The following is a 24,173-nucleotide window of genomic DNA, read 5'->3' as shown; positions in this document are numbered from 1 at the left end:
ATGATTAGATCCCATTCCAGAGCTGCCGAATGAGAAACTCTGGGGGTAGGGCCCAGCAGTCTAAGATTTAACAACTTCAGGCGATTTAAATTCACGCTATGGTTTGGGGACCACAGCTAAAGTCTCTAGAGGCTCAGGTGCTGTGTAGAGGCACTGGGAACAGTCCAAAAGTCCCTCTCACCTGGGGGCAAACAAACCGATTTTAGTGGAACCACCAGTTGGGGCAGGCGGCCAGTACGCAAGGCCTTCTGGGGATTGTAGTGCGAATCGCTACCGAGCTGGAGGCGCCTGCGCGGTGGCCGCCAACTCGATATAGTCGCTGTGGTCGGGGCTCGGGACCGGCTGCCATCTTAGTCGAGGGACTGAGGAGTCGCCGCCGCCCCGAGTCCCGGTAAACACCCCCCTGGCGGGCCGGGGTTACCTCTGGGGAGAGGGGGCCTAAGAGTGCCCGAGAAGAACGAGGGGTGGAGGTGCGCGGCGCGCAGGCCGGGACCGACAGGCGCGGCTGCTCCGTCTTCCCCTGAGAGCCGGTGCCCGTGGGGGCGCGGGGAGCTCGGGCTGGTGCCTGGGGCCGGGTGGGGGGTGGGACGGCCCGACGCGCCGACGGGCCACTGTCAGGCCGAGGCGCCCGGAGCTCCTCGCCTCGCTGCCGCCCCGTTGTGGGAGGGCTGGGCGGCAGCGGGAAGCGCCCGGATCCGGCCCCGCGTCCCTCAGCGCTGCCCGGGGCCACCCTCCCGCGGCCCGGCCTCTGCGCGGGGCCCGGCGGCAGCGGCCGGCGCGAGCGACGTGGCCCTTTAAGGGGCGGTGGCTGGGCCCACCTGCCACCCCGCTGGCCTTGCCGAGACCTTTTGGAGCCCCCAGTCGCGAGGGCGCCCTAGCACAGCGGCTGCTTCCCCTCGTCTCCGCTGGCCTCCCTCCATTGTCCCCCGGCGTGGTGGTCCCGTCCCGGCGCCCTCCGAGGTGCCCGCTTCGGCCACGGCCCCGCCGGCGCCTCCCGGCGCTAAGTTTTGCCGACGTGGAACTGTCACTGTCCTCTCTCCTTAGAGTACCCTTTTCTTTAGTAGAGAAAAGAAAAAAAGTAGCCGTGAACGTATTCCCAGGGTCGAAACGTGATGAGGACGTGACTTTGTAAGGAACTCAAATTTTCAGGCTTAGTTCGGAGCCTCGATTTAGAGAAAAATAAAGGCTCTGTGCCCCGAGGGTGGCCCTGAAATTAGAAACGTAACCAGGTGAGCTTGCAAACTACCCGAAAGAATTCAGGATTCCCCAGGAACAGCTCGGCTTGTTTTCTTGGTTATATTGTGTCAATCTTGTTATGTCTTTTGCCATTACTCTACAGCTTCAGTTTACTTGTGGAGTGAGGGGTGGGCAAGGGAGAATGGGAAATTTTTTTTTTTTTAATTACTGAGGCACTGGAGTCAACCGGCTATCATTGCACTTGGGGTCTCCGGCATCAGTTATTAATGCACATCGAGTTTACGAAGTATGTAAAGGCAGTGTGTATTCCCACGCTCAGAATCGGCGATGGGTTTATTATTCAGCCAAAATAAAGTTCTAATGGCAGATCTGCTGAGACAGCCAGCACTGTGTATTCATGGGCTTACTTACGGTATAGTAACTTCGTTTTTTTTTAAAGATTAGATGAAAGGTGGAAGTTCAGTTGCTTCTTTTTGAACAATGAATGCAAGTTTGGGGGATATGGGTCCAATCAGTATGAGTCAAGTCAACAAGAATAGGATACAAAATAAAAAACAAGGGCAGAGTACTCCTTTAGTGCATTTTAGTGGAAGTCATTTCTACATTCCTTTAAAACACACACGCATCTTTACACTTACTGGAAGAGACAGACAAGCAAGTAGTCCCCAAATTTGACCCTTAGAATAATTAGGAGAACTTTTTTTTTTTTTTTTTTTTTACAGAGACAGAGTCAGAGAGAAGGATAGACAGGGACAGACAGACAGACAGGAACGGAGAGAGATGAGAAGCATCAATCATCAGTTTTTCGTTGCGACACCTTAGTTGTTCATTGATTGCTTTCTCATAAGTGCCTTGACCGCAGGCCTTCAGCAGACCAAGTAACCCCTTGCTTGAGTCAGCGACCTTGGGTCCAAGCTGGTGAGCTTTGCTCAAACCAGATGAGCCCGTGCTCAAGCTGGCGACCTTGGGGTCTCTAACCTGGGTCTCCTCCCTATCCCAGTCTGACACTCTACCCACTGCACAACCGCCTGGGAACTTTTTAAAAATAGAAATTCCAGGCTCTCATCTCCTGAGATTCATTTAGTACCTCAGGGTTGGACCTGAAGAATTTACTTTTAAAATCTACCCCAGGCAGTTCTGATGGTTTTGGGAACCACTGAGGCAAACCATACGGTGGACACACGGAGGACAGAAGTGATCAGTTCTGAGTGTTGGCCAGAGAAGGAGGCAGGACTGACAGTGCCCTGATTTGGGTCTTAGATGATGAGCAGGAGTGTGGTAGATAGGGAAAGGGAAGAACAGGGCAGGCAGAGGAAACCCCTTAATGCTGTGTGTAAATGCAGGACTGGGGAAGAAAAAGCTCTCAGGAAACAGAGTGGGATGGGGGAGGAGAGCATTATGGGGTATGAGGCCAGAAAGGTAAATGGAGGCAATTACAGTGAAACTTCTAAGTATAATGCTAAAAAAACTTAACTTTTTTGTTGTTAGCAATAAATATCCATTTTATTAAAAAGTTTAATTTATTGATTTTAGAGGAGAGAGAGAGAGAAAGGGGGGGGGATAAGAGTGGGAAGCATCAACTAGCAGTAGTTGCTTTTTGTATGTACCTTGACCGGGCAAGCCTGGAGTTTGGATCGGGTGACCTCAGCATTCCAGGTCGACGCTTTATCCACTACGCCACCACGGGCGGCAATATCGATATTTTAAAATTAATTTTTAGAGAACGAGGAAGGCAGAGAGAAACATCAGTTTGTTGTTCCACTTTTCTATGCATTCATTAGTCGATTCTTTTTTAAATTTTTAAATTTTATTTTTTAATTCATTTTTAGAGAGAAAGGGGGAGGAGCAGGAAGCATCAACTCCCATATGTGCCTTAACCAGGCAAGCCCAGGGTTTCAAACTAGCGACCTCAGCGTTCCAGGTCACTGCTTTATCAACTGCTCCACCACAGGTCAGGGGGTTGATGCTTTTTTTTTAATGTTTATTTTTTACTGATATTAAAGAGAGGAAGGGAAAGAGCAAGCAAGAGAGAGACAGGAACATCAGTCTCTTCCTGTATGTGCCCTGACCGGGAACTGAACCGGCAACCTTTTGGACAATGCTCTAATTGAGCCATCCAGCTAGGGTACCTTGGTTGATTCTTGTTATATGCCCCAGCTAGGGATCAAACGCTCAACCTTGGCATGTTGGGAGGGCGCTCTAACCAACTGAACTACTGGGCTAGTGCTATTTTAAACAAGAAAGTGGTATGAATACATACGGGGGTTTTTTTTGTGTGTTTTTTTTTTACAGTGACAGAGAGAGTCAGAGAGAGGGATAGATAGGGACAGACAAGCAGGAATGGAGAGAGATGAGAAGCATCAATCATTAGTTTTTTTGTTGCAACACCTTAGTTGTTCATTGATTGATATCTCACATGTGCCTTGACTGCCGGCCGTCAGCAGACTGAGTTAACCCCTTGCTCAAGCCAGCAACCTTGGGTTCAAGCTGGTGAGCTTTGCTCAAACCAGATGAGCCCGTGCTCAAGCTGGCGACCTCGGGGTCTCGAACCTGGGTCCTCCGCATCCCAGTCCTACGTTCTATCCATTGCGCCAGTGCGCGGTCAGGCTACATATGGTTTTTTAGAAAGATTGCCCTGATAAGTGAAAGGATGGAAGAATGACTATTGCAGAGGTCTAGGTGAGAGGTGAAAAGGCTTTGACCTTGGGAGAGAGGCTCTGGGAATAATCAGGAGAGTGGATTTAGTTTTTTACTAGTGGAATATTATTGAAAAAAATTTTTTTAAGTGGGAGGAGAGGAGATAGACTCCCTGCTTGTGCCCCAACAGGGGTCCACCTGGCAACCCTTTTCTGGGACCGATGCTTGAATCAACTGAGCTATCCTCAGAGCCAGGGGCCTATACTTGAACCAGTCGAGCCACTGGCTGCATGAGGGGACAAGAGAGAGAAAGGGGAGAGGGAGGGAGAGAGAAGCATGTGGCGCTTCTCATGTGTGTCCTGACCAGGGATAGAACCCGGGATATCCACCCGCTGGCCTGATGCTGTATCCACTGAGCCTGGGCCTTGACATGATTTTGGATGAGGACTTTTTTAGGGTAAGTCTGGGGAAGGCTCATTATCTGTCAAAAGAACACACTAGCAAATCTGCACAGTATTGTCAAACTATCAATATATATTAATGGTATCAAAGTATATTGTTCATTAGCATCAGATCTGGTTCAGTTTGAAGGAGAACTTGGAGATTAATTAGACTGAAATTTATAACTGTCAACATTATTGATCTAAGCCTGTTGGAAGTATTTCTCTTCCACCCTCAGAAACTTGGTATTAGAAATTTAGAATTGGAAAAGATTGCAGAGATTATCAAGTCCACAGTGGCAAATACATTGTTTTTATGTGCCAACTCGGGTTTGAAGTACTTCTAGAAGCAATGTGTTGAGAATCATTTTGGTCATATGGGTTCTCTGGGAAAGTGAGTTATGATTGATTGGTGATACTACCTATGGACACAGTTCTCTTGTGGGAGGTATATGTGTCAGGTATATGCTATTAGACTAGTCCATCCTCTTAGTTTTGTTTTTTTTTTAAGAAAGTCCTGAGCAAGTTAGATTATTTATCTAAAACTAGTTAAGATTCAGAGCTTGAACTAGAACCAAGTTTTTTAACTCTTTTCCAGTGTACCGAGATGGATTTGTGCTACTAAAGAGCTTTTGGTATGAGACCAAAAGAAAATAAAAGAGTTTCTAGTCTGTCTCTTGACTGTTTTAGGCAAGAGTTTAACAAGGAACTTTGGAAGTAAGTTTTTTTTTTTAATTTATTGATTGATTTTAGAGAAACAGAGCAAGGCAAAGATGGAGAGAAATATTGATTTGTTGTTCCACCTATTTATGCCTTCATTGGTTGATTCTTTTTGTTGTTGTTTGAGAGAGAAAGAGAGAAGCATCATCAACTCATAGTTGCGTCACTTTAGTTGTTCATTGATTGCTTCTCATATATGCCTGGATGGGTGTGAGGGGTGCGCCCTCACGCTGAGCCAGTGACCCCTTGCTCAAACCAGTGACCTTGGACTTCAAGCCGGTGACCATGAGATTATGTTTGTAATTCCATGCTTAGCCCCCATGCTCAAGCTGGTAAGCCTGAGTTCAAGCTAGATGAGCTCACACTCAAGCTGGTAATTTTGAGGTTTTGAACCTGGGACCTCAGCATCACAGCTCGACACTCTTATCTACTGTGCCACTGGTCAGACCATTGGTTGGTTCTTTTATGTGTCCTGACTGGTGATTAAACCCATAACCTTGGTATATTGGGATGATGCTCTAACCAACTGAGCTACCCGGCCAGGACTAGAATTAAATTTTGTTGTATTTAGGCCCTGGCTAGTTGGCTCAGTGGTAGAGTGTCAGCCTGGTGTGTGGATGTCTTGGGTTTGATTCCGGTCAGGGCACACAGGAGAAGTGCCTATCTGCTTCTCTACCCCTCCCCTTCTCCATTCTATCTCTTTTTCTCTCCTGTAGCCATGACTTGGTTGGAGCATGTTGGCCCTGGGTGCTGAGGATAGCTCCATAGTCTCATCTCAGGCACTAAAATAGCTCGGTTGTAGAGCAACAGAGCAATGGCCTCAGATGGGCAGAGCATCGCCTGGTTCGGGACTTGCGAGGTGGATCCCGGTTGGGGTGCATGTGGAAGTTTATCTCGGCCTCCCTGCTTCTCACTTAAGGAAAAAAAAAAGAAAATTTTGTTGTATTTATTCTGGACTAATAAGTTTGTGTTAATAATAATAAATAGTTACCTTTTTGTTCTTTTTTTTAAAACTTTTTTTCTTGGTTCTAAATCTCAATTTTGGATTTTGGGGATTGGTTTCCTTTGTATGAGTTAAGGCAAAGGTGTATAACGTTTATTTTTTTTCTGTATTTATAGCACCTAGCCAAATTCTGGGCTTTTAATAAGCTCTCAGTAAAATCATGTTGATTTTTGTGGCTGTAAATGACACTGGCTTTGAGTCAATATAAATTAACAAGAGGGGGTTGGGGATTTGAATTGCAGTATTCTCTGGTCGGGAGGTTGGCCCTCAGCTAAAAATATTGGGTTGGAAACTTGCCTCACAACTAGAAGTACATAGTTAACCAGAAGCTCTTCCTGCTTCTGTCCTTCTTGTCTAGCAGTCACTGTCCTTGGAAAACTGCTGCCTCTTGGCTCTTTTGCTTCTTTTAAGAACTCACTATAGGCAGATCCTTGGAGTATTTGCTTTTTTTATCCCTAGAATCAGGGACTGTTTTTACGGTGACTCCAATAAGTAGAGTATGTGTTTATATGGCCATTCTCATTTTGACATGTAGCCATCATACCCGGATGTACATTACCCCACACTATGTACGAGTTATTTTCAACTACTCTCCTCATCCTGCCTGACCTATTTACAATGATCTATCCAATGAAACTTTAAAATAAAAGATGTTGTACTGTCAGATTCACAAGGTCATTGCTAATTTGATGCATTTAACCATAGAAACAATGTGTTAATGGACCCTTCTTCTGCTCTCAGGTAACATGCATTTAACAGCGGCCTTCTGGAGACAACGCCTTAACCCAAAGAAGTGACTTGAGTCTTGATAGGTGAGAACTTCAGGTACGGTGGCATGCCTTTGAGAGAGATTGTGGCACAAGAATGGTGCAGAGGGTGATCCTGGGTCACATACCCGCTGTGGGAGGTTGGAGAGAGAGCACTGCTGGTTCTGGCTGCATCAGCTGGCTGAGGAAGTAGGCAGCTTCCACCGAGGTATGAGAGCCAGAGCCTCCTTTATGAGCAGTGGCATACGAGCCACACCGTGCTCTACATGTGGGTCCTCTGGCACTTCTGTTTTTCTAGCTCCCTTAGTTATAACACACTTTTCCCATTTGTGCTGTTTTATAAACATTTATCTCTGTGTACTTATCTAGGCGTGTGTATAATAAAAAAAGTGTATGAATTTAAAAAAAGGCAACATGGTGCAGTAGAAAAGGAATGGAAGATTGGAAAGAAAAGGTCTGGGTTCTGGTTTGATATTTGCCGCTGTGTGACTTTTTGCAGATTATTAAGTCTTGCCAGGACTCAATTTATATCTGTAAAGTAGATCTATTGCTTCTTACCTGTCTCCCTGGCATTGTGAGGATTAGATAGAATAATATATGTTAAATTTTTAGAAAAAAATAAGCTGATAACATAAGACATCTTAATCTACACGGTAGAAGAAGTTGGCTTTTTTTTTTTTTTTTTTTAAGCCAAAGAGAGACAGGCAAGAAGGGAGAGAGATGAGAAGCATCAATTCTTTATTGTGACACCTTAGCTGTTTATTGATTGCTTTCCCATACGTGCCTTGACCAGGGGCTACAGCAGAGTGAGTGACCCCTTGCTCAAGCCAGTGACCATGATGTCTGGTCTATGATCCCATGCTCAAGCCAGCGATTCCACGCTCAAGGCGGCAACCTTAGGGTTTCAAACCTGGGTCCTCTGCATCCCAGTCTGACGCTCTATCTACTGTGCCACTGCCTGGTCAGGCAAGTTGGCAGTAATACTGAAAAGGAAGACATAAGGACAAGACAGATTCACTTTATTTTTTAATTTTTATTTTTAAAAGACTTTATTGATTTTACAGGAGGAGGGAGTGAGAAGTATCAACTCATAGTTGCTTTACTTTAGTTGTTCACTGCTTGCTTGTTGCTTGTTGTATGTGCCTTGACCGGGTAAGCCCAGGGTTTTGAATTGGGGACTTCAGCGTTCCAGGTCAGTGTTCTATACACTGCACAGGTCAGGCAGATTCACTTTAATTTAAAAGATCAGAACAGAGCCTGACCTTTGGTGACATAGTAGGTAAATTGTCAACCTGGAATGCTGAGGTCTCTGGTTTGAAACCCTGGGCTTGTCTGATCAAGACACATACGATAAGTAACTACTAGGAGTTGGTGCTTCCCACTCCTCCCCACCCCCTTTTCTCTCTCTGTCAAAATCAGTAAATAAAATCTTTAAGAAAAATTAAAAGATCAACCTGAACAGGAGGTGGCACAGTGGATAAAGCATGAGACTGGAATGCAGAAGACCAGGTTCGAAACACCGAGGTCGCTGGCTTGAGCATGGGCTCATCTGGCTTGAGCGTGGGATTGCTGGCTTGATTGTGGGATCATAGACATGACCCCATGGTCGCTGACTTGAACCCAAGTGTCGCTGGCTTGAAGCCCAAGGTTGCTGGGTTGAGCAAGGGGTCAATTGCTCTGCTGTAGCTCCCTGGTCAAGGCACATATGAGAAAGCAATCACTGAACAACTAAGGTGCTGCAACAAAGAATTGATGCTTCTCATCTCTCTCCCTTCCTTTCTGTCTGTCCCTATCTGTCCCTCTCTCTGTCTCTATCTCAAAAAAAAAGATCAGGCCTGACCAGGCGGTGGCACAGTGGATAGAGCGTCGGACTGGGATGCGGAAGACCTCAGGTTCGAGACCCTGAGGTCGCCAGCATGAGCATGGGCTCATCTGGTTTGAGCAAGAAAAAAGCTCACCAGCTTGGACCCAGGGTTGCTGGCTTGAGCAAGGGGTTACTCGATGTGCTGTTAGTCCCCTGGTCAAGGCACATACGAGAAAGCAATCAATGAACAACTAAGGTGTCGCAACGAAAAACTGATGATTGATGCTTCTCATCTCTCTTGGTTCCTATCTGTCTGTCCCTATCTATCCCTCTGTCTGTCTGTCTGTCTCTCTCTCTCTCTCTCTCTCTCTCTCACTCTCTCTCTCTCTCACACACACACACACACACACACACACACACACACACAAAGATGAGGAGAGAGAAAAGGAAGACTGCTGGATTAAAAAAAATTAGCATAGAAAAAAAAAAGCAGTAAGAGAATAGGGAATGAGTGAAGTAGAACAGATGAATTGGTAGATGAGAAAGCTAAATAGGAAGAGAGTGGCCCCTTTCATTTGCTTGATTTTTACCTTGCTACTATTTGTTGTCATTGTCATTGCTACTTCCCTTCACATAAATGTTCCATCCACATGGTCCATCCATACGTAGATTGCTTCCGTTGTAAAACATCAGTGCTTATTATTCACTCATCTTTGTGCCCTTTGTGTTTATTTTTTGTTAACTAATTGTTCTATAAATTCTTTTTTTTTTTTTTTTTTTTAGTTTTTCCTGCTTGTTCCTTTGTTTACTGAAAACTTGAATCAAATTGTTTCTTTTTTTTTTTTTTTTTTTGTATTTCTTTTTTTTTTATTTATTTTTTTTATATAATTTTATTTTTTTAATGGGGTGACATTATAAATTCTTTTTTTGTTTGTTTGTTTGTTTTATTTGTGATAGAGAGAGTCGAGGACAGACAAGAAGGGAGAGAGATGAGAAGCATCAATTCTTTATTTTGGAACCTTAGTTATTCATTGATTGCTTTTTTTTTTTTTTTACAGAGACAGAGAGAGAGAGAGTCCAAGAGAGAGGGATAGACAGGGACAGACAGACAGGAACAGAGAGATGAGAAGCATCAATCATTAGTTTTTTTGTTGCGCATAGCAACACCTTAGTTGTTCATTGATTGCTTTCTCATATATGCCTTGACCACGGGCCTTCAACAGACTGAGTAACCCCTTGCTTGAGCCAGAGCCGGTGAGCTTTTGCTCAAACCAGATGAGCCCACGCTCAAGCTGGCGACCTCCTTGGGGTCTCGAACCTGGGTCTTTCCGCATCCCAGTCCGACGCTCTATCCACTTCGCCACCGCCTGGTCAGGCTGATTGCTTTCTTATATGTGCCTTGACCAGGAGTTGGGGGGAAGCTACAGCAGACTGAGTGACCCCTTGCTCAAGCCAACGACCTTGGGCTCAAGCTAGTGAGCTTTGCTCAAACCAGATGAGCTTGCACTCAAGCTGGCAACCTCGGGGTCTCGAACCTGGGTCCTCTGCGTCCCAGTTCAATGTTCTGTCCACTGCGCCACCGCCTGGTCAGGCTGCCCTATAAATTCTTAAGAGACGAATACTATGATTTGCTTATTATGGTGTCCCAGACCAGTGTTAAAATCAAATGTGTGCTTAATCTGTTCTTTTTTATAATTATGGAGAGAAAAGGAGATGGTGGGTTTTGTGAGAGATACTAGGAAAGGGAATGAGTAAGAGGAAAAGTTCATAAACAAGGGATGGTTAAAAGGAAGAATTCTTTTTTTTTTTTGTGGCAGAAAGAGAGGGACAGATAGGGACAGACAGACAGGAAGAGAGAGAGATGAGAAACATCAATTCTTCGTTGCGGTTCCTTAGTTGTTCATTGATTGCTTTCTCATATGTGCCTTGACCAGGGGACTACAGCAGACCGAGTAACCCCTTGCTCAAGCCAGCGACCTTGGACTCAAGCTGGTGAGCCTTGCTCAAACCAGATGAGCCCGTGCTCAATCTGGCGACCTCTGGGTTTCGAACCTGGGTCCTCCATGTCCCAGTCCAACACTGTTCACTGTGCCACCACCTGGTCAGGCAAAAGGAAGAATTCTTATAATCTGACAATGAAAAGGAAAGACATGAAAATGAAAACTACAGCCTGACCTGTGGTGGCACAGTGGATAAAGTGTCGACCTGGAATTCTGAGGTCGCTGGTTCAAAACCCTGGACTTGCCTGGTCAAGGCACATACTAGAAGCAACTGTGAGTTGAGTTGGTGCTTCCTGCCCTTCCCACTCCTCTTTCTCTTTCTCTCTCCTCTCTCTCAAGTCAGAAGTAAAATCTTAAAAAAGAAAATGAAAATTACATATGTAGAGCAAAAGGGAAAAGGAGATGTTGTTATCTGCAGTAAGGAACAAGGCAGCTTTCATTTGTTTAATGGTGATGTAATACCTCACAAAAACTTATGTTCTGGGAAAGATCATTCTCCACACTAAATTTCTTTAAAATATTTTTAAAAATATCTACTTCATCTTGAGCTCACAAAGTAGTTCTTTGTGGAAAGAACTGGACCAACATTCAAAGGACCTGGGTTCTAGCCTTGGATTGCTTGTTACTAAATCCTCTGATCTTGGGCAATTCACTGAGTCTCTCTGGGCATCTGTTTCTTCACTTGCCTATTCCAAGTATTGAATGTGATCCTTCAGGTTCCTTCTAGCTCAGCTTTGATTATACTTAGGCTTCATGTGGCTCGCTAATTTTTCAGGCCTTTGTTGATATCAATATAGGACAGGTCTTTGAAATACCTAATAACTAGCACTTCTCAAACTATCCAGTGCTTTATAATTGAGTAGCCATTTTAAGTTCTACTTTAAACATTAGTGGTAAGAGAGACTTGTATGGAACCTAAGTATAGTGGGTTTTTTTTTAAGTGACAGAGAGGGGCAGATAGGGACAGACAGGCAGGAAGGGGGAGAGATGAGGAGCATCAGTTTTTTGTTGTGGCACCTTAGTGGTTCTTTGATTGCTTTCTCATATGTGCCTTGACCAGGGGGCTACAGCAGAGCAAGTGACCCCTTGCTCAAGCCAGCGACCTTGGGCTCAAGCCAGCAACCCCGTGCTCAAGCTGGTGAGCCCCTGCTCAAGCTGGATGCAACCTCAGGGTTTTGAACCTGAGACCTCCACATCCCAGTTCGACGCTCTATTCACTGTGTCACCACATGGTCAGACGGGAAAAGTTCTTTTCTTTAATTGATTTGAGAGAAAGAAATGAAATGGGAGAGAGTGATAAGCATCAATTCATGATTGCTTTTCCTTAATTGTTCATTGATTGCTGTCATACATGGCTTGATTGGGGAAGGGGGACTTCAAGCCGAGCCAGTGACCTCAGGATCATGTTGCTGATCCTGTGCTCAAACTGGCAAGCCCCCTGCTCAAGCCAAGGAGCCCGGCAACCTCGGGGCTTCAAACCTGGGACTTGAGTGTTCCAGGTTGATGCTCTGTCCCTTGTGTCATGAACAGCTAGGCGGGAATTTTTTCTTTTAAAATAAGAAAAGAAAGAATCCAGAAATGCCATTTTTATTTAGGTGAACTTGGGTTTGCTTCTTAGTCATTTGTGCAAAGAAAGAATAGATTCTAAAATCTAATCCTTGGATTCCTTGTTTCAGAGAATCAGTTTAGTTGGTCACAGAGGAAAGGATAGTTTAAAGGAGTCATAGTAGGGTTAATAACCATGTATACTGGAGTTAGATTGCCTCATTTTGAATTTGGGCTCTACCATGTGTTGACAGTATGACTTTGACCCAAGTTGCTTAACTTCTTTGTGCCTTTGTTTCCCTTGTTTGTAAATTAGGAATAGTTGTCTCACAGTAAGCATGAAATGTTAACTTCTATTATTGTTAATTTGTCACTAACATCATTACCACCAACCTTGTCATTCTGGAAATTATCAATTTGTTAATTAATCAGTAAGCTTATTTAGGGTGAGCATTATAAATTCACATACTTGTAAGGGCTTAGGGCTAGCTGAACATTTTAAGTAGTAATGATAATCATATCGGGACTGAAGTGAATGAGGGAATTTATGCCCCTCCAGTGGGGCAGGTGTTAGGCAGTTTGGGCTGACTTTTTTTTGTAATGAGGTAAAATTTACTATTTTAAACCATTTTAAAATATATAATTTATTGTTGGTTCACTATTGGTCTAGTGGAGAGTATAGACTGAGTGTTGTCTGAACATCTTAACTTTTTTCTAAAGAGAAGCTGGAAATCCACATTTTGTGAGAGATCTTTATTTTTAATGTTGGCAACTTATGATTTCATAATATAAACACTGTGGGCCAAACAAATCACTGCTGTGGGCTGAATGTGTCTTGTGGGTTACCGCTTTGCAGCCTCTAAGCTGAGGCTTGACTTTTTGCAGCATAACCCGTATTCCTGGCCCTCTGGGAAGAAAGTTTTTATCCACATAAGGATTTAATGGTTCAAGCAGTACATCAGTAGTCTAGGGCTGAATGAGGGGAATGCAGAATAATTATTAAGGCAGAATAATTATTGAAGACTGGGATTCATAATGGGTAAAAGGTGCCAAGGAAGAAATGGACTTGAGATGGTGGAAGTACAGTGAATAGATAGATTGGATTTAGATTTGTCTGAGAGGTTTTGTGTTAACCTGTAGTAGGAGAAAGTTTAGAGAAATTAAGAGACTAACCTTTTTGTGTGTATGTGTGACAAAGACAGAGAGGAACAGATAGGGACAGACAGGCAGGAAGGGAGAGAGATGAGAAGCATCAACTCTTTGTTGTGGCTCCCTAGTCTCCTTAGTTGTTCATTGATTGCTTTCTCATATGTGCCCTGACTGAGGGGCTACAGCAGAGCAAGTGACCCCTTGCTCAAGCCAGCGACCTTGGGCTCAAGCCAGCGACCATCTGGTCATGTCTATGATCCCACACTCAAGCTGGTGAGCCCCCGCTCAAGCCAATGACCTCAGGGTTTTGAACCTGGGTCCTCCATGGCCCAGTCTGACACTCTATCCACTGCGCCACTGCCTGGTCAGGCAAGACTAGCCTTCTTATGTTGGGATAACCTTAAGTCCTACTAGCTGAGAAAACCGAGTAGTATTTTATTAAGATTTATTTTATATCATTTGACTGTATTTATTAGGGTTGATGGAGTCTGGAGGCAGGGAGACTAGCCTAAGGAGGTGGTAATGATAGGAAGGGGCCCCGGCCGGTTGGCTCAGCGGTAGAGCGTCAGCCTGGTGTGCGGGGGACCCGGGTTCGATTCCCGGCCAGGGCACATAGGAGAAGCGCCCATTTGCTTCTCCACCCCCCCCCCCTTCCTCTCTGTCTCTCTCTTCCCCTCCCGCGGCCAAGGCTCCATTGGAGCAAAGATGGCCCGGGCGCTGGGGATGGCTCCTTGGCCTCTGCCCCAGGCGCTAGAGTGGCTCTGGTCGCGGCAGAGCAATGCCCTGGAGGGGCAGAGCATCGCCCCCTGGTGGGCAGAGCATCGCCCCTGGTGGGCGTGCCAGGTGGATCCCGGTCGGGCGTATGCGGGAGTCTGTTTGTCTCTCCCCGTTTCCAGCTTCAGAAAAATACAAAAAAAAAAAAGAAAGGAAGGGAGAAAAGTTTACTTGCTCATTTATTTATTTTTTAGCAAGACACAGACAGACAGGAAGGAAAAGAGATGAGAAGCATCAGTTCTTCCTTGCAGCACTTTAGTTCATTGATTGCTTTCTCATACGTGCCTGATGGGGTGGGGGGCTCAAGCTAGTGACCTTTGGTCTTCAAGCCAATGACCATGGGATCATATACATGATCCATGCTCAAGCTGGCAACCTCGTGCTGAAACCAATGACCTTGGGGTTTTGAACTTGAGACCTCAGGGACCCAGGTCAATGCTCTATGCACTGCTCTGCTTCTGGTCAGGTGAGAAAAGCTTTTATTAGAGACAAATGCTTGTATTTGGGTCACCCTGTGACCGTGGGACCCTGCAGCAGATAAGAGACCAGTTTTGAAAGATTTTCTTCTATTCATATTTTATTTTTATTTTTTTATTTTTTGTATTTTTCTGAAGTTGGAAATGGGGAGGCAGTCTGACAGACTCCTGCATGCGCACGACTGGGATCCACCCGGCATGCCCACCAGGGGGCAATGCTCTGCCCATCTGGGGTGTTGCTCTGTTGCAACCAGAGCCATTCTAGCGCCTGAGGCAGAGGCCATGGAGCCATCCTCAGTGCCCGGGCCAACTTTGCTCCAGTAGAGCCCCGGCTGCGGGAGGGGAAGAGAGAGACAGAGAGGAAGGAGAGGGGGAGGGGTGGAGAAGCAGATGGGCGCTTCTCCTGTGTGCCCTGACCAGGAATCAAACCCAGGACTCCTGCACGCCAGGCCGATGCTCTACCACTGAGAGCCATCCTGCCAGGGTCTTCTATTCATTTTTTAAAAACTGGGGTATGTGAGGACAATACTTTGTGTACAGGCAATCCCTCTTTTTTCATGTTGTGAATCTTTCTTCATCACTTTCTTAGCCCCAGCACACTCCGTATCGATGGATCACATACATTGTCTTATGATTTTCCAGTTTGCACAGGTAGAAAGAAGAGGAAGCTCTTAATGTGCTATATAAATAGTTGATGGTTAATTAGCAGTATAACTAAATATTAATGCTGCCGCCTCTGTCAGACATTTTTTTTTTTTTTTTACAGAGACAGAGAGAGAGTCAGAGAGAGGGATAGACAGGGACAGACAGACAGGAAAGGAGAGATGAGAAGCATCAGTCATTAGTTTTTCATTGCACGTTGCAACACCTTAGTTGTTCATTGATTGCTTTCTCATATATGCCTTGACTGCGGGCCTTCAGCAGACCGAGTAACCCCTTGCTTGAGGCAGCGACCCTGGGTGCAAGCTGGTGAGCTTTTTACTCAAACCAGATGAGCCCACGCTCAAGCTGGCGACCTCGGGGTCTCGAACCTGGGTCTTCGGCATCCCAGTTCAACGCTCTATCTACTGCGCCACTGCCTGGTCAGGCTGTCAGACAATTTTATAAAGTGTTCAGATGAATTAGGTAAATAGCAGGTCATCTTCTTTTTTTATTTCTTAATTTTTATTAACTTTTAGAGAGAGAGGAAGGGTGGGGGGGATGTAGGGAGAGAGAGAGAGAGAGAGAGAGAGAGAGAAATTTGTTGTTTCACTCTGTTATGCATCCATTGGTTAATTCTCGTATGTGCCCTGACCGGAGATCGAATCTGCAACCTTGGCATATCAGGACAATGCTCTACCAACTGAGCTACCTGGCCAGGTCACTGTAGGTTTTAATTAAAAACTGTATTTTATGTATATGGAAACGTGCTGAATGTAGCTACTGCTTTTCATTGCTAGAATGCTGCTGACAGTTATCAGCAGTCCTCTCCTTCCCCTTTGTCTGCCCTTGAGGGTTGATCCCTGTTTGTTCCTGTATCTCCTCTTGCCAGGCTCTCAGGAGGAAATGGAGATGGAGTTCATGTGTTCAGTCTATCCTGTTCGGTTTTTTTTACCATATAGATTGATGTTTTCATTTCTTTTTCTTTTTAAGATTTTATTGATTTTATAAAGGGAGGTATGGGGAACGAGAAGTAGTTGCTTCACTCTAGCTGTTCATTGGTCGCTTGTCTTAATGTGCCTTGACGGGACAAGCCCAGGGTTTTGAATCAGTGACCTCAGCATTCCAGGTCGGCACTATAGCCATTGTGCCACCACAGGCCAGGTGATATATTCATTTCTAAGGAACAATGAAAATGACGAACTTATCTGTCTTGATTTTTTTTTTTTGTATTTTTCTGAAGTGAGAAGCAGACAGACTCCCACATGCGCCTGACCAGTATCCACCCGGCATGCCCACCAGGGGGCAATGCTCTGCCCATCTAGGGCATTGCTCCATTGCAATTGGATCCATACTAGCGCCTGAGGCGGAGGCCATGGAGAGGTCCTCATTGCCCAGGCCAACTTTGCTCCAATGGAGCTTTGGCTGTGGGGAGGGGAAGAGAGAGATAGAGAGAAAGGGGAAGGGTGGAGAAGCAGATGGGCACTTCTCCTGTGTGCTCTGGCCGGGAATCGAACCTGGAACTTCCACACGTTGGGCTGATGCTCTACCGCTGAGCAAACTGGCCAGGGCCTGATTTATATTTTTTATTTTTATTTTTTTTATTTTTTTTTATTTTTATTTTTTTTTCATTTTTCTGAAGCTGGAAACAGGGAGAGACAGTCAGACAGACTCCCGCATGCGCCCGACCGGGATCCACCCGGCACGCCCACCAGGGGGCGACGCTCTGCCCACCAGGGGCGATAATCTGCCCATCCTGGGCGTCGCCATGTTGCGACCAGAGCCACTCTAGCTCCTGAGGCAGAGGCCACAGAGCCATCCCCAGCGCCCAGGCCATTTTTGCTCCAGTGGAGCTTTGGCTGCGGGAGGGGAAGAGAGAGACAGAGAGGAAAGCGCGGCGGAAGGGTGGAGAAGCAAATGGGCGCTTCTCCTGTGCACCCTGGCCGGGAATCAAACCCGGGTCCTCTGCACGCTAGGCCGACGCTCTACCGCTAAGCCAACCGGCCAGGGCCTTTTTTTATTTGTTTTTTATTATGGTAAAATATACATATGTAAAATTTACCATTTTAACCATTTTAAAGTGTTTGTTTGGTTCAGTGAAATTAGGTATATTCACATTGTTTACTACTGTGCATCTCCAAAACTTTTTTATCATCAGAAACTAAAACTGTTACCATTAAACAATAACTTACAACCCCCTACCCCAACCCCTGGTAATCACTGTGCTACTTTTTTGTGTCCATTTAGAATTCTAGATACCTCATGTAAGTGGAATCATATAATATTTTTCCTTTCTGTCTGGCTTATTTCACTTAGTATAATGTCTTTAAGACTATTATTGTTGTAGCATATGTCAATTTCATTTCTTTTCTTTTTTTTTTTGTATTTTTCTGAAGCTGGAAATGGGGAGAGACAGTCGGACAGACTCCTGCACGCGCCCGACCGGGATCCACCCGGCACGCCCACCAGGGGCGATGCTCTGCCCACCAGAGGGGGAAGAGAGAGACAGAGAGGAAGGAGGGGGCAGGGGTGGAGAAGCTAATGGGTGCTTCTCCTGTGTGCCCTGGCCGGGAATCGAACCCGGGTCCCCCGCATGCCAGGCCGACGCTCTACCGCTGAGCCAACTGGCCAGGGCCACAAATGATTCATTTCTTTTTGAGGCTGAATAATATTCCATTTTATCTGTATACCACATTTTGTTCATCTGTTGATGAACATTTGGGTTATTTCCATTGGCTATTTTTTGAATAATGATGCTATAAACATGGGTGTACAAATACAGTATAGATTTGTGTTTTTAATTATTTTTCTTTTTTTAATTGATTTTAGAGGGAATAAGGGGGAGAGAGAGGGAGAGACAGGAACATCAGTTTGTTCCTGTATATGTCCTGACCAGGGATCAAACTGTCAACCTCTGTGCATCGGTATGACGCTACAATCAACTGAGCTATCCAGCCAGGGCACTTTTAATTATTTTTAGATGTATTCCTAGAAATGGAATTGCTAGATCATATGGTAATTCTATGTTTAATTTTTTCTTTTTTTTTTAGAGAGAGAAGGGGAGGCAGAGACAGACTCCTGCATGTGCCTTGACCAGGCAAACCCACTAGGGGGCGATATTTTGCCCATCTGGGGCCCTTGCTCCGTTGTAACAGGAGCCATTTTTTAACTCCTGAGGCCATGGAACCATCCTCAGTGCCTGGGGCCAGTTGAGCCATGGCTGCTGAAGGGGAGGAGAAAAGAGAGAGAAGTGAAAGGGGGAAGGGTGGAAAAGCAGATGGGTGCTTTTCCCTTGTGCCCTGGTCAGGAATCGAACCCAGGACATCCACATACCAGGCCAACACTCTATCACTGAGCCAACTGGCCAGGGGTCCTATGTTTTAAGTTTTTGAGGAACCACTATATGTACTGTTTTTCATAGCAGGTATACCATTTTACATTTATGCCAGCAGTGCACGAGTTTCCGTTTTCCACACCTATGTCAACTAAGTCCTTTGCCCATTATTTAATTTTTCTATTTAATTTTTTTGGTGTCTAAATAATTTTCCAGGCTGCTGCCCATATCTTTTCTGCTTCAGGGTCTACTGCTATACCTCCTCCTTTCCTATTGTTGACAAAACTGCTAGACTTGGCAAGGTGGTGGCTCAGTGGATAGAACGTCGGACTGGGACAAAGGGGACCCAGGTTTGAGGCCCTGATGTTGCTGGCTTGAGTGTGGGCTCACCAGCTTGAGTGTGGGGTCACTGACTTGAGTGTGGGATCATAAATATGGTCCCATGGTTGCTGGCTTGAGCCCAAAGGTCACTGGCTTGAGCAAAGGGTCACTCACTCTGCTGTAGCGCCCCCCCCTTCCTGTCAAGGCACATATGAGAAAGCAATCAATGAACAACTAAAGTGACGGAACAAAGAATTGATGCTTCTCATCTTTCTCCCTTCCTGTCTGTCTGTACCTCTCTCTGTCTCTGTCACACATACACACAAAAGCTGCTGGAACCATTCTCTCTAATACATAGTCCCTCGGTAAATGTTTGATGATAACAGAGAGGTTAAAGGTGAAGGTTGGTTGGCACAGGACCTTCATTACATTTTTTTGTTAGTTTTGGATTTCTGTATTCTTTTAACCATTTACTTGGTGGGGTAAACATTTATGAAGGATTAAGCTTTTAGGCAAGGAAGTTTTCCTGGGTCATTTGAATTTTACTTTGGAGAGGGAAAATACGAGATTTTTTTTTTTTTTTTTACAGAGACAGAGAGAGAGTCAGAGACAGGGACAGACAGACAGGAACGGAGAGATGAGAAGCATCAACCATTAGTTTTTTGTTACGCATTGTGACTTCTTAGTTGTTCATTGATTGCTTTCTCATATGTGCCTTGACTGCGGGTCTTCAGCAAGCTGAGTAACCCCTTGCTGGAGCCAGCGAGCCTGGGTCCAAGCTGGTGAGCTTTTACTCAAGCCAGATGAGCCCGCGCTCAAGCTGGCGACCTCGGGGTCTTGAACCTGGGTCCTTCCACATCCCAGTCCAACTCTATCCACTGCGCCACCGCCTGGTCAGGCAAAAATACGGGATTTTATTAGAAGAAATTAGATTCTTTTCTTAGAGGACTTGCTATTGTTAGTTTCCCTAAGAAAATATAAGTCAGCCTGAGTTATTCAAACAAAGGTTTTACCTGTTGTAATTCTGAGGGGGGGAATCTGTTTCGGTCATTTTAGAGATTTACTTCTTTAAAAATTTTTTTTTATATTGTCACAACATTTTACTAATATGCGCATGTATAGTCAATATTTTTTTTTGTGTGTGACAGAAACAGAGGGACAGACAGACAGGAAGGGAGAGAGATGAGAAGCATCAATTCTCTATTGGAGTACCTTAGTTGTTCATTGATTGCTTTCTCATATGTGCCTTGACCTGGGGGCTACAGCAGACCGAGTGACCCCCTGCTCAAGCCAGTGACCTTGGGTCCAAGCTGGTGAGCCTTGCTCAAACCAGATGAGCCCGCGCTCAAGCTGGCGACCTCAGGGCTTCGAACTTGGTTCCTCTGTGTCCCAGTTTGATGCTCTATCGACTGTGCCATTGCCTGGTCTGGCTTTATTTTTTTTTTATTTATTTATTTATTTTTATTTTTTGAGAGAGAGAGAGAAGAAAAGGGAGAGATAGAAGCATCAATTTGTTATTCCTCTTAGTTGTACAGCCACGGATTGCTTCTCAGATGTGCCCTGACTGGGGCTCGAACATACTCTCTCTACTGTGCCACCGGCCAGGGCCATTGATATACTAGTTATTATTATTATTATTTTTTTTAGTGAGAGAGAGAAACATCAGTCTGTTTCTGTATGTGCCCTGATCAGGAATCGAACCCTGAAACCTTTGTGTACCAGGATGATGCTCTAACCAACAGAGCTATCCATCCAGGGCTTAACTATGGTTTTTAAATCAGGAAATTCCACCGAGCAAGGCTAGAGCTCTCATTTTTTGGGCCATGTCTTCTCTTCTGATCTTGAAAAGTCCATTTAATTGGGTTGTGTGCCTTCTTATTATCGAGTTGTAAGAGGGGTTTTTGTGTGTGTGTGAATTCTATTGATAGATATAAATTCTTTATCGAATGTGTGTCTTACAGTTATATTTTCCCACCATTTTCTTTGTCTTGTCACTTTTTTAATAATGCCTTTTCAAGAGAATTTCCTAATTTTGAAAAAGCTTAATTTCTCAAATTTTTCTTTTGTGGATGGTACATTTAGTGTCATTTGTAAAAATTCTTTGCTTAATTGGGCAATTTGTTTAACTTCCCTGGATTTCAGTTTGTTTTTGTTTTTTGTTTTTAAAGATTTTATTTATTGATTTTAGAGAGAGGAGGAAAGGAGTGAAAAGTATCAACTCCTTGTTACTTTGGTTGTTCATTGGTTGCTTGTTGTATGTGTCTTTACCGGGCAATCTCGGGATTTCGAACCAGCAACCTCAGTGTTCCAGGTCGACGCTTTATCCACTGCACCACCACAGGTCAGGCTCAGGTTGTTTACTTGTGAGCATAAAAAAGATGTGTGTGGTGTTTTACCTTCTTTGGGATAATATTTGTATTTAATTCCTTTTCAGATTCAGTCAAAGTAGAGGGAATAGGTTTGGAATAGAATAACTAATAAGGTGAAAGTCTTCATACCCAATTTTTGGGGGGAGGGTAGTGTGGAATAGGCTCTGCTTTCATAATCCTATTTATTTCCTAAAGGTTAAGTGATAATTTGTCCCATCTTTCCTCCCACCAGTATTTAGGGCTCTTGGTGAAAATAATTATCTCTTTAATATTTTTTTCTGGTTTTTTTTTTTTTTTTTTTTTTTTTTTCATTTTTCTGAAGCTGGAAACACGGAGAGACAGTCAGACAGACTCCCGCATGCGCCTGATCGGGATCCACCCGGCACGCCCACCATGGGGCGACGCTCTGCCCACCAGGGGGCGATGCTCTGCCCATCCTGGGCGTCGCCATGTTGCGACCAGAGCCACTCTAGCGCCTGGGGCAGAGGCCACAGAGCCATCCCCAGCGCCCAGGCCATCTTTGCTCCAATGGAGCCTTGGCTGCGGGAGGGGAAGAGAGAGACAGAGAGGAAAGCGCGGCAGAGGGGTGGAGAAGCAAATGGGCGCTTCCCCTGTGTGCCCTGGCCGGGAATCGAACCCGGGTCCTCCGCACGCTAGGCCGACGCTCTACCGCTGAGCCAACCGGCCAGGGCTATTTTTTTCTGGTTTTTAATCTGAATAACAGTTTGTTTTTTTAACTCATTTTAATAAAAATGGGTGAATTTGTTCCTTCAGCATACATATTACTCAGTAACTTATTGTATTTACATCGTTTACTTGATAGTTCTTAAAATTTCAAAATGATATATGAGAAAGTTTTGCTGGAAGATTGGGGATGGCGACCATCAAAGTCTTACATCTTGAGACTGCATGGATATATATATTTTTTAATTTTTTAATTTATTCATTTTAGAGAGGAGAGAGAGAGAGAGAAAGGGGAGGAGCAGGAAGCATCAACTTCCATATGTGCCTTGACCAGGCAAGTGCAGGGTTTTGAACCGGTGACCTCAGTGATCCAGGTCGACGCTTTATCCACTGCACCACCACAGGTCAGGCTTGGATATTGATAGATGGTCAGAAACAAGTTTTGTGAGAGCCAGGAAATTCAGCTGTATAATTTAGGATGTATATCAGTACACAAGCATTGTTTGCAAAAGAACCATATAGCAGCACAACACAGTTATATTTATTGTGGCATGTCAAATCCTTTAAAGTCTAGCAGTAAATAGTGAAAGTTAGGAAACAACTTGTATTAATAGTTAATATTAAAATGTTTGTTGGAAAGCCATTTGGAGAACAGGGAAAAAATTGACTTCTGAAATACCTCGTACAGAGTTCAGACCAGCAAATGAATGCTAAAAGTTCAGTTTTGGTGCCAGTTTCCTTAAACTGTTTTCATACTTTTGAACCTTGAAAGTTGTACCTTCCTGTTTTTCTCTTTGAATAAGATAATCATCTCTTTATGATTATTTTTTAGAGTCCATGTAGATAACTTTGTTTGGAAAATGGGAAAGGAACTTTCAGTAACACATGTTCAGAGCCAAGTTGTCACTATTGTGGGGGCAGTTAGTGACCCTTTGCTCAAGCCAGTGACCTTGGGCTCAAGCCAGCTATCTTGGGCTTCAAGCCGGTGTGACCTTGGGATCACATTGATGATCCCGCACTCAAACCAGCAACCTTAGGTTTTTAAACCTGGGACCTCAGCATCCCGGGTTGACTCTCTATCCACTGCGCCACCACCAGTCAGGCAAGTGTTCCTACTCTTATAAAATCTTCGTTATGTGGCCTGACCTGTGATGGCGCAGTGGATAAAGTCTTGACCTGGAATGCTGAGGCTGCCGATTCGAAGCCCTGGGCCTGCCTGGTCAAGGCACATATGACAAGCAGTCTGTGAACAACTAAAGTGAAGTGGCTATGAGTTGATACTTCTCGTTCCCCTACCCCTACTTCTCCTCTCTCTGTAAAATCAATAAAAAATCTTTAAAAAAATCTTGGTTACATGAATCATGTTGTTTACACATGACGATTAACTCTTCCCTGATTGGAACTGTAGAAGATATGTTACAGTTTTTCATTTTGCATAATCCAATATCTATTTCTTTGTTCACTTTATTGGACAGATATTTAAGTATTTGCTGTATGTCAGGCACTGTTTTGGGGTCTGGGTTTCATCAGTGAACAATAAAAAATCCTTGCTCACAGGGAGTTTATATTGTAGCCAGAGGGTCAAAATCCATAAACTACCAAGCAAATTATATACTTAGTATGTCAGAAGGTGATTTATTCTAAAGAATAAGAAAATGATTAGGATAGAGATCAAATAAAATAAAGGTCCATAAGGGTAGAGCATGCTGGCATAACAAGGAAATAGGTTCCCTGGGTTAGGGGTAGAGGAGGAAAACGGAAGGAAGTAAGATCAGGAAGTTGGAAGCAGGTGCAACACACAACATGTTAAGTGTTTTAGGGCATTGTATGGAATTGGGCTTTTGTTAGTTTCAGTAAAAAGGGAAGCGATTTATGGGTTTTCAGTATTTTAAGAGTCATCCTGGCCTAGCGTGCGGAGGACCCGGGTTGGATTCCCGGCCAGGGCACACAGGAGAAGCGCCCATTTGCTTCTCCACCCCTCCGCCGCGCTTTCCTCTCTGTCTCTCTCTTCCCCTCCTGCAGCCATGGCTCCATTGGAGCAAAGATGGCCCGGGCACTGGGGATGGCTCTGTGGCCTCTGCCCCAGGCGCTAGAGTGGCTCTGGTCGCAACATGGCGACACCCAGGATGGGCAGATTATCGCCCCCTGGTGGGCAGAGCGTCGCCCCATGGTGGGCGTGCCGGGTGGATCCCAGTCGGGCGCATGCGGGAGTCTGTCTGACTGTCTCTCCCCGTTTCCAGCTTCAGAAAAATGAAAAAAAAAAAAAAAAAAGAGCCATCCTGGTTGTGTTGAGAATAGGTACTGAAGTTAGACA

The 24,173-nt window shown here is 44.9% G+C and overlaps 1 protein-coding gene across 3 annotated transcripts in view; it reads left to right on the top strand.

The window, feature by feature from the left end:
• The first annotated feature begins 260 nt into the window (after positions 1–260).
• ITCH (itchy E3 ubiquitin protein ligase) overlaps positions 261–24,173 on the top strand; it is a 104,207-nt gene continuing 80,294 nt past the window's right edge. For 2 of the 3 annotated variants that reach the window (XM_066384044.1, XM_066384043.1), the window contains exons 1-2: positions 261–391; positions 6,739–6,809. The gene's annotated coding sequence lies outside the window, so the exon portion shown is untranslated. Of the gene's footprint in view, positions 392–6,738; positions 6,823–24,173 lie in introns of all 3 variants that reach the window. The other variant, XM_066384042.1, reaches the window with a different exon arrangement.

The sequence above is a fragment of the Saccopteryx leptura genome, chromosome 5 (assembly GCF_036850995.1).
Source record: "Saccopteryx leptura isolate mSacLep1 chromosome 5, mSacLep1_pri_phased_curated, whole genome shotgun sequence".
NCBI lineage: Eukaryota > Metazoa > Chordata > Mammalia > Chiroptera > Emballonuridae > Saccopteryx > Saccopteryx leptura.
Note: the sequence above shows the minus strand (reverse complement) of the source record. Positions and strands in the feature narration are given on the sequence as shown.